The sequence below is a fragment of the Myotis davidii genome, unplaced genomic scaffold (genome assembly GCF_000327345.1).
Source record: "Myotis davidii unplaced genomic scaffold, ASM32734v1 scaffold290, whole genome shotgun sequence".
NCBI lineage: Eukaryota > Metazoa > Chordata > Mammalia > Chiroptera > Vespertilionidae > Myotis > Myotis davidii.
Genome location: NW_006285049.1, coordinates 2,714,393 through 2,724,412, shown reverse-complemented (window position 1 = coordinate 2,724,412; position 10,020 = coordinate 2,714,393).

The following is a 10,020-nucleotide window of genomic DNA, read 5'->3' as shown; positions in this document are numbered from 1 at the left end:
TGGGGGGTGTTGGGGTGTTGGGAGGTTAGGGGGACGTGCCCAGTCCGAGAGGGAAAGGTCGCTCCCTTGAAGACCCCACTTAGTCGCGGCCGCTCAGGTCCCCTGAGCCCCCTGACCTCTTGGGTCTTTCCTTGGGGAAGGGCCAAGCGGGCTCCCAGGGCGCTAAAGGCGGCTGGTTTTAAAGGTTTGCAAAATAAACACTGAAGCAGCCTTCCGTCTCCGCCCACGTTTGGGGAGCTAGGGGGGAAGCGGGGTAGGGAAACCCGGCATGTTCCCTTTGGACCTGGGGAAGGCTCCGCGGGGACACGACGAGCCGCCCTGGAAAAGTTCTATCCCTTTCCCAACTCGGGAAGTAGCATCAGGGATGGTGCCCAGTGCGCGAAGGAGGAGCGCTGGGAGAAAGGCTGGGAGCCGACCTTCCGGCTGGAATGCAGAGATAAGGGAATTAAGCTTTAAAATGTATCCGGCTCGCCCCGGCCAGGGACGGATCCCGGAGTGGCGGCTCGGAGATTCTTCATCCCTTCCGGACACGCAGGGGGACAGGGGTGCCCGCTCAGGCTTGCTTTGGTCCAGCAGGCAAGGAAAGGTGCAAGCCCGGGTAGACTGACAGACAGACAGACAAACCGGGGTGGGGTGGACAAATATGAGATGGCGTGGGGCTGATGAGCTTTTAGATTAAAAATCCATTTTTGTTTAATTCCAAGATCAGTTTTAACGATGGGATTTGACTAAGCCAAGTGGCCCGTTTGTCTATTTTATCCCGATTAAAAAATAAATAAATTACTGCCCAGACAAGAGATACCAAAACAGAAGACTGAAAAGAGGAGCAATTGAGAAAACAATTGGGGGCAGGGCACGTCACTTGTAATATTATTAAAAAATGAAAATGATGGCAAGGACAACCAGCTCTCCCTCTCCTCCCCACACATTTGAGCAACCTCAGTTTATTGAGAGTCCCGGTGTTGTCCATGAATAGATTCACGTGGTAGCACAGGTCTCCAGTGCCATATTTTAAAGAGAATTGTGTGCATTGTGAATTGGGCCTGTTTGTGTAATGAATCTGGAAAAGCACGAGTAAATCAAGATTTTTCAAGTGAGAGCAGCTTGATTCAGATGAGTTTCAGTTTCTTGGAAAGTTGAATTTTGCCTTAAAAAGATTACAGCCTGCAATGTTTCAAGAAGGCATTCCTCACTGGGAGCTCCCAGGGGGAGAGGCAGAGGTTGAGATTTTTCTAAAGTTAGGCAACACTTCCTGGGATTTTCGGGAAACTTGATCCCAAGCCTTCATTTTTACAGTGAGAATGGTTAACACAGAGAAGTAGACTTAAAGTTACTCGGAGGAATCATTTTTTTTAAACGACTAACAACCAGGTTTTTGCAGTGTTTTACTAAGTAACTATCATCCCATTCAAAGGAAACCATTAAGGTGGAAGAAAGACCTGTATTTAATGCAAAAATCACCTAAAAAGAATGACTTTCAAAATGGAAACAGAAGGTTATGTTATGATAGCTGCAGGCACATCACAGAAACAATATGCAAAGATACACAGTATAAATAAACTAAATGCACTCAAAATCTACAGACAAGTTTCTTTTATATTTGAACACCTGATTTGGGGGATCCTGCACATTTGTCAAGGGGAAAGGAGTTCTGGAAAGGGTGGGTTCACTTAGGTGGAAAAGAGAAAGCTAAGAGTTGACCTTAATAATGGCATAAAATCTGGCCTTATGTTGTGGAGGATGCCTTTTTATCTTTCTAGCATCCCTTCACCTTCTCCTACCTGGTCCACTCTTTCAACTAGATAGAAGGTAAATTCCACAAGGGCAGAAATTTTGTCTTAGTCACTGCTCTTTTCTTAGCTCCTAGAATCCTGGTTGGCATTCACGTTTTTTTTGTTTGTTTTTTTGTTTGTTTTTTAATTACTGGGCTCGGCGCCCCGCTGGGCCGGCTCCTGGTCCGACCTCAGATTCACTCCGCTCTGAACCAGCTCCAATGTTTTTTAATGAATGAACTCATAACTTATTCAAAGCTTTCCCCCACCTGAGTCTGCTGGTTGCCATCCTGCTCTCTGTACATCAAAAGCTTGTATGAAGAAGGATGGGGAAGAGAAGGAAAGAGGAGCCCTGTAAACACTATTTGAGTGCCTAAAGGCCACTGCATGTGATACTTCCTTTTACATTACATTCTCTATTCATTCCCCCTTTTTTGGCTTAAATTAATTTGCATGTGTTTGTGTCACTTGTGCTGAGAGGGTCCTAGTATATAATGATGGTAATAGTAAATGTGTATTGGGCCATAATAATGTGCCAGAGACTGAGCTCTGTTTTACATGCATTATTTCCTTTATGGCTCACCACAGCCTATAACATTGTGTAATCCTATAGCCCAGATGGTAACTGTGTCCCAAATTATTTGAAAATGGAATGAGACTAATTTAGCTTGAGGGCCCGTGTGATGGATTTCGGTTATACAGAAGAAAGACATTTTTGATAGAGAGGTCCCAGCCTGGAATGGATTGCCAAGACTGATGGTTGAGTTGCCTTCTCAAGAGTTTAAAATAGGACAGATAGGTATTCCTCTGGCCTTTCCCACATGGCCCAATCTGTTGGTATTTTTGACCATGCAATAAGGACTCAACAGATAGTAGAAAGTGGATTGACATTTGATATGATTATGAATCTAGTGTGTTGAGGTCATGGGAGTGTCTGGCTGGGTTTGGAAGTAACTCCTACCTGGAAGTAGGGGTTTGAGTAGATGAAGTCTCCGGTGTTCTTCTGGCCCTATAATTTCCAGAATTTCTCAAGTTGCAGTAATTAAGTTAAGTTAGAGATATGAAACAAGAAATTGTTATAGCACTAGCTTAACAAGTCTAGTTATTCTGAGTTATTTTTTACTAATAATGAACACTTTAATAGCACTTCCTATCTTGTGAGGTGCTTTCATATGCCATATCTCACTTGACTATAGTATGCATCCTATACTGAGGTGTGGTTGGCACACCAGCAGATGTCTAATGTTGTCTCTTTTTTAACCTGGGGGCATGTTGATGTTCTTCAGAGACAGCGCTCACTGGGCTCTCTAGCTCTGCAGGAGACAACTGTTGCACATGGAGCTCTCTGTTGAGGTGTCCCCACCCTGGGATGGCACTGTTGGTAGGGTTTTTACAATGTGACAGGAGTCTTGGCCCATACGAAACACACCTTTGCCCACTCCGCTCCTGCAACAGCCTGCTCCAGTTGATTTATTACGATTTATGGTAGAACCACCTCTCACCCAGGGTTTCTCACTGTATGGAGGTCTGAGCTCCAACCCCTATGCTGTTTGAACTCCAGGAGGCATATGGCAACTTGTGGCTTCATTCTCTGGAAGCTTCCTCCATGGAGGATTGGGGCGGGAGTCGGGGGGATTCTTAGGGGAGGCGTGCAAAACCCACATGTCCTCCCCAAGGACTGCATTGATAGGTTCTTTTTTTTAAAAAAAATGTAGTTGCGATAAAATTCATCCTTTGATCATTTTAAGGTATATTATTCAGAAATTTTAATATACTCACATTGTGCATCACCACTATCTACCTCCAGAATAATTTCATCACCCCAAAAGAAGCCCTGTACTCATTAAGCAGTCACTCCCATTGCCCACCTCTTCTCAGCCCATGGCAACCACTAACCTACTCTCTGTCACTATGGATTTGCCTATTCTGGATATTTCATGTAAGTGGAATCATACAATACGTGGCCTTTGTGTCTGGCTTCTTTCACTTAACATGATGTTTTCACGGTTTTGATTGTGTTCGCTGGCTAAAGGTTGTAGAAGCAGTTGGGATCATTCCTTTGAAAGTCCGGCATACCTGGTTTCGCTACACTTGAGCTTAGAATGTGGCGCATCTGCCCCTCTTGTTGTTAGTCTTGGCCCAAAGTCCCTTTTACCCAGAGTCTTCAATTATAAGAGTATTAAACCCCTAGGTGATTACAGAAACCTAGCAGTTTTATGAGCTGAGGGGATCTACGTTTTAATCTCAGGCAAAAATGCTTTATCTCTTCACAAACCCCAAGAAACAATTAAAGATATAACAATTCATGATTTCTTGAGTTCCTTTCAACTTCAAAAAAATTAATTTGGTTTCCTGATAACAATGTATCTGCTGTTGCCCAGGCTCCAGGAACACAAAGTGTTAGAACACAGGCAGTAGCAGTTAGAGCAGGTCTAGGTGTAGTCCCTCATCTGGGTCAGTTATCGCTGCACTGGGCGTACTTGCTCCTCCCTCTTCTCCCCAGTGAATGGTGTCAGGCTCACTGCTGCTCCAGGAAAAGTAACTGAGGGCAAGTTCTCCATAATTGAGATGTTACTTTAATCTATTAAATATTTTATTATAATGGGGTAGCACACATTCACTGCAGCATTATTTCTAACAGAAAAATAGTAATAATAATAATGGCCCAGCCAATGTTGCACAGTGGTTGAGGGTTGACCTATGAATCAGAAGGTCACAGTTCCATTCCTGGTCAGGGCACATGCCCGGGTCGTGGGCTCGATCCCCAGTGTGGGGATACAAGAGGCAAGCCAATCAGTGATTTTCTCTCATCGTTGATATTTCTCTCCCTCTCCCTTCCTCTTTGACACCAATTAAAAAATATATATATTTAAAAAAAAAGAAAGAAAGAAAAAAGAATATGGTACGCCCTTAAGTGCAACAGGGATTTAGGTGAATAAATTAGTGTATATCTATCTGGTGTCATACTATATTGTCATTAAAAATAATGTGTGTCAGAGAAATATCTGGTGACATAAGGAAAAGTTACAAAAAGGTACTATTTCACTTGTTGTAAATATATGTATATGCAGATGCATAGAATATCATCTGAAAGAGTATATACCTATGTCCTAACAGTGGTTTTAAATTTTTTCTTCTCTTTCCTTATCTGTATTTCTATTTCTACAATACTTTTGTGATAAGAAAAAGCACAATGAGAACTTATGACTGTTTAAAGTTACCTGTGACTGTCATGTGCATCAATGTTTTTGCTTTATGGTCATTCCTACTTAATATTCAGCGATTGTAGTTTCAGAGAGCAAAATCCTCTTCTGACTTCTCAGGCAGGAAGTGACCCCGATTTCCCCTGACTTGAGGTACAGTGATTGCTGTTCCCTCTTAGCAATACAGTCATTTACTTGACAACTATTTACTGAGTGTTTCCTATGTGCTAGGCAGTATTCTTCAGTCTGAGAATCATAGCAACACATAATGCCCTGAAATGCTACACTAGCCACACACATCTTACTAGGATGAGGCAGGTATAGTCACTGACAATATTTTTTGTTGGCCAGTTGTCCACATTCCCAGGCTTGGGACTCAACATCCTTGGTTGGGATCACCTCCAGCAACTGTGAATTCTCTCCCACAACACTTTCTTAGACTAGCCTTGTGAAGGTGGCATGGTCCTCTGCCCCACACCACCATTTTTATTTATTTATTTTTAATTTTTAAAATATATTTGTATTGATTTCAGAGAGGAAGAGAAAGTGAGAGAAAGATAGAAACATCAATGATGAGAGAGAATCTTTGATTGGCTGCCTCCTGCAGGCCCCACACTGGGCATGTCCCCTTACCAGGAATCAAACCGTGACCTCCTGGTTCACAGGTCAACGTTCAACCACTGAGCACGCTGGCCTGGCGCCACCCTATGTTTTTCAATGAGAAATAAAAATAACAAACCGAAGGCCTTTTTTCCTAATCCTAAAAACCTTATGTGTTCACTGTAGAAAAATTGGAAGATACAGAAAAAAATGTAAAGAACCAGAGAATGCCATTCATCTTACTGGAAAATTGTTTCTTCTCAAAGAATAAATCCATTGCAGTGAGGAACCTGAGAAGTTTGCAAAAGGATGATTTTCTCTTTGTCATTATTATGTAATGAGAGAAGTAAGCTGACCTTTTTTTAATACTCTGAAATTCTCAGCAGAGGAAAATTTGCTTTATAAAATTCACTGTGTCAAAGCTATGCATCTAGCATTATAGTTATTTCTTGTGATTTTGGTTAGAAATAGGAGGTGCTCTAATTTTCAGTTTGCTCATGATTAGCCTGAAAGGATCATCTAATTGAATTCCTAAATGCTATTATATCTCTCAACACTGAGGCTAATTTTATCTCTCTGATAAATACAGATAATATTTAACACACTCAGCTTAGAGAACTATATGCAGCAGTTGACTCCTATTCTGTGTCCTTTAAAAAAATATCCTTTTCCGCCCTGGCTGGTATGGCTCAGTAGTTGGAGCATCATCCTATGCACCAAAGTCAAGGGTTGGATTCCTGGTTAGGGTACATACCTAGGTTTCGAGTTCGATCCCAGTCGGGCTGAGTACAGGAAGCAACCAATCAATGTATCTTTCTCACATCAATGTTTCTCTCACTTGCTCTCTCTCCCTAAAAAAAAAAAAAAAAATCAATAACAAAATGCTTTCCTGTAGCAGTAATTAATTTATCATACCTTTGTAAAAGTAACATCTGATTATTCACAGAAATATCTGATTTGAAACCATCATTAATTACTAGCCAACATTAACACAAAATAAAATAAAATCGAGAAAGAAAATAATAAACTCTCTCTCTTATATGCCAGCACTATTGCAAATGCGTATTCAATTATTCTCAGCAAGTACAAGGCCCTCTGTAGTAGATGGTCCATGAGTAATTGGCGCTGGAACTCTGACCTTTCTTTCAGTTTGTGACAGTGCAAAGAAACATCACATTCATATAGGGGAAGGCAGAAAGGCCTCTGGAAAGATCCAAGGAAGTGGACTTGGTAGTAATAACACCCAACATTTACTGCATTCTCACTGTGTACCAGGCTTCTCATTTAATTCTTACAAGGGCTCAAAGAGATGGCCATTAGCATCCCCGTTTTCTAATGAGGGCGATGGGGATTGTTTGGTTTCTATAACTCGCCCAAGGTGGGTGGTAGAACCAGGTCTCTCACCAAGTCTGCTCACTCTGATCTCCTGTTGAACGATAGCTCCAATGCTTCCCATTAGGGAGCAGAAGGGTTGGCCATAATTTCAATTCCATTCAGCAAATATTATTAGTCCTGGCCATTCGCCCAGAGCCATGATAGGGCTGCTTTCCTCTAGGAATTTGTAGTCTTATTTGAAATAATTATAGGATATAAGACAGTATATAATTCAATTCCAAACTAGATAGAACCACAATATTTGCAACAGAAAAAAATAATATTTGTAACAGAAAATATGTACTTTGGGTATTCAAAAAATCCAGTACAAGCAGAATTTTAGATCTTACTCATTTCTTGTTGACTCAACAAAGTGAATTGTATGCAAATGAAAATATAACCTGGGAGAAACCATTTGAATGGTTAGGGATGAAAATAAACCTCAGATTTAAGTAATGATAATATGAACCCTATGGTTCATTTTATCTATGGCATTCACAATGAAGACCTCGAAGGAAAGAAAGTATTTTTCCCCCGGCACATATAAAGGGCCTAAAACATCCTCTAATTATATGGCAAATGGCAATGCATAAAAAAAAAAATAAAAATAAAAATAGAGCATTGAAATAAAAAATCAAATCTTTGGGTTCTGGTGCCAGAACTTTCGTTTATAAACTGTATGTATGATTTGGGGTAAGTGACCTGGTCTTTGAGATTATCAGCTTCCCCATTCATCACAGGGAAGTGCAATACCAATATATGCACTGTTTGATTTCACAGTGATAGCTGAGGCGACACATGTGAAAAGTGCTTTGGGGACGATAAAGCTGTAAAAGAGTTTTACAGTGAATCCCCATCACGTGTGATTCATCTTTATTGCCCTGTGCCTTGGACCTGACCTGACACAGCACAGGTGTTTAACAAATGTTTGTTGAACTTCATGGAACTGAAGCTCGGCTTATGTACAAAATAAACAGAGCCGGAGAAGTGTCTCCACAGTGATGTTTGTACTAATTATGTGGCTCTCCGGAGCCTGGTTGTACCAGAGTACAGCAGGTCCTCTGTCCTCATTTGGAGGACCTCCTGTTGGCTCGGCCTGGCTTGCTCTCCAAGGTGCTCTCTCAGCTGCCGCGGGCTGGAGTGAGACACCGGTCTGCACGCCGGGGCTTCTCAGAGCCTCTCCTTCAAGCTGGCATGTCGTGGGGAACATCCTGAGTGGAGACCTTTCGTTAGGAGTGATGATTGGCAATCTCAGTACATACTGCAGAGTCAGTCCCCAGAGGGGTTTTGAACTGCAGGGAAAGGCAAAATAAATAAAATAATAATTGCTCTCTCCAGAGAACAGCTTTGACGTGCTGCTGCTTGCCTCGCGTCGTGATAAAAATGCCTGGTAGGGAACCAAGGACGGTTTCCGTGGAAGCTGGCGTACAGAAGAGGTCAGGTACAAATCTGAACAAGTCGCTAGAGGATGAGTCTGCTCTCCGAGCGGGGTGATGGGAAGAGAATGTGCTGTTGTGGCAGCTGACCACATTTACCTCAAAGTAGAATTTTTCATGGACTCGATTATACGTATTAAAACCATTGGACATCTACGTTCCTCTTTTCTAAATTCCCTTTGCTGGGAAGGCACTGGGAATCTTAGCTATAGTTTCACAAGCAGAATATGCATTGACCCAGTGTGTATCCAATGTGCTTGTTTGTTTGCTTGTTTGTAGGGTATGTCCCGGGTAAAACTGAGTGGTGGGCTCTCCAGACAGGGTCACCTTGATAACATCCATATAGCCCAGCTTGGCAGGCCCCAAAACTTGATATTTTGGATGTCCTAGAGTCATCCTGATGCATGTGGAATGATTTGTAATATAAACCAAAAGAATAGCTATTTATCAATTTAAGGCAAAGATAAAGTGGATCAGAACTTGATATCAACCTAATCATATTCTCTGCTTATCAGAAAGCTTTGGGAAGTCAAGTTTATAATGATAAATGTTTGGTGAGTGGGAAATAGTGGGGAGAGCACGGTTCGTTTGAGTAGTTTAATGTTTAGTGGCATCAAGCTACTATGGCATGACAAATCCATTGCCACAAACGAGGTTTGTCTGCCAATAAGACCACATATTCAGGTTGGTTGAATAGGGCACAGTCATTCCTGGGCAGAAGATGCCAAGCAGTTATTCAATGAAATCTTAAGTGTATAAGAAATACAGAGGCATCATGATTGTGCCCCAGTCAGAAAATTACTCTTTCTATTCAAGACACTCTCTTCCCTCTTCCTTCATCAGTACCATAGCGGAAAATGCAGAGGAAAAACATCATACATAAAGTAGAACGGTGATATGAGAAAGTAGAAAGAAATACCAGAAAGCTGCAAAGCCACCTCGAGAGAAAAGCCAGTCCCGAGAAGCAGGCATTTTATAGAACCTCAATAAAGCATAATGATAAAGATGTACATTGAAAGTAAACTGGATAATTTCATAAGCAGAAATGGAGTTCTGTCCAGCCATTCTAATTTAAGAAAATTCCACCAAAGACAGTCATGAGACAAAAATGATGTAACATGCACAGAAGAGGATTAGCACGGTTCGTACACTGAGTATTTCCCACTCATCATTTGGGCAATGTCACCCAAATAAGGACCAGAACATTTGCCAGCACTTCAGAGATGCCACAGATACGGGGGACCACTGTAATAAGCTGAGACAGTGTTTATGCTTATTGGCCATTGGTGGATCCTCTTTTATGAATCTGTTGCCCATTCTGCTATTGAGCTTTTTTTTTTTCTTATTGATTTGTCAGACTTCTTTATTCTGAATTTGTTTTTTCATCATATATATTATGTGTGCACAAATATATATCACTTAGTAAATTATATAATGTCTAATCACTGAGTTGTATACCTTTAAATAATATAATATTGTATGTCAACTGTAATTGAAAAATAAAAAATAATTTTAAAGTAAATATAATATTTTATCCCACCCTGTGATTTGCCTTTTTACTCACTTTTGGTGAACAAAAGTTTATCACTTTTTTCTTTTATTTATTTTGTTGTTGTTTTTCTTTCTTTCTTTCTT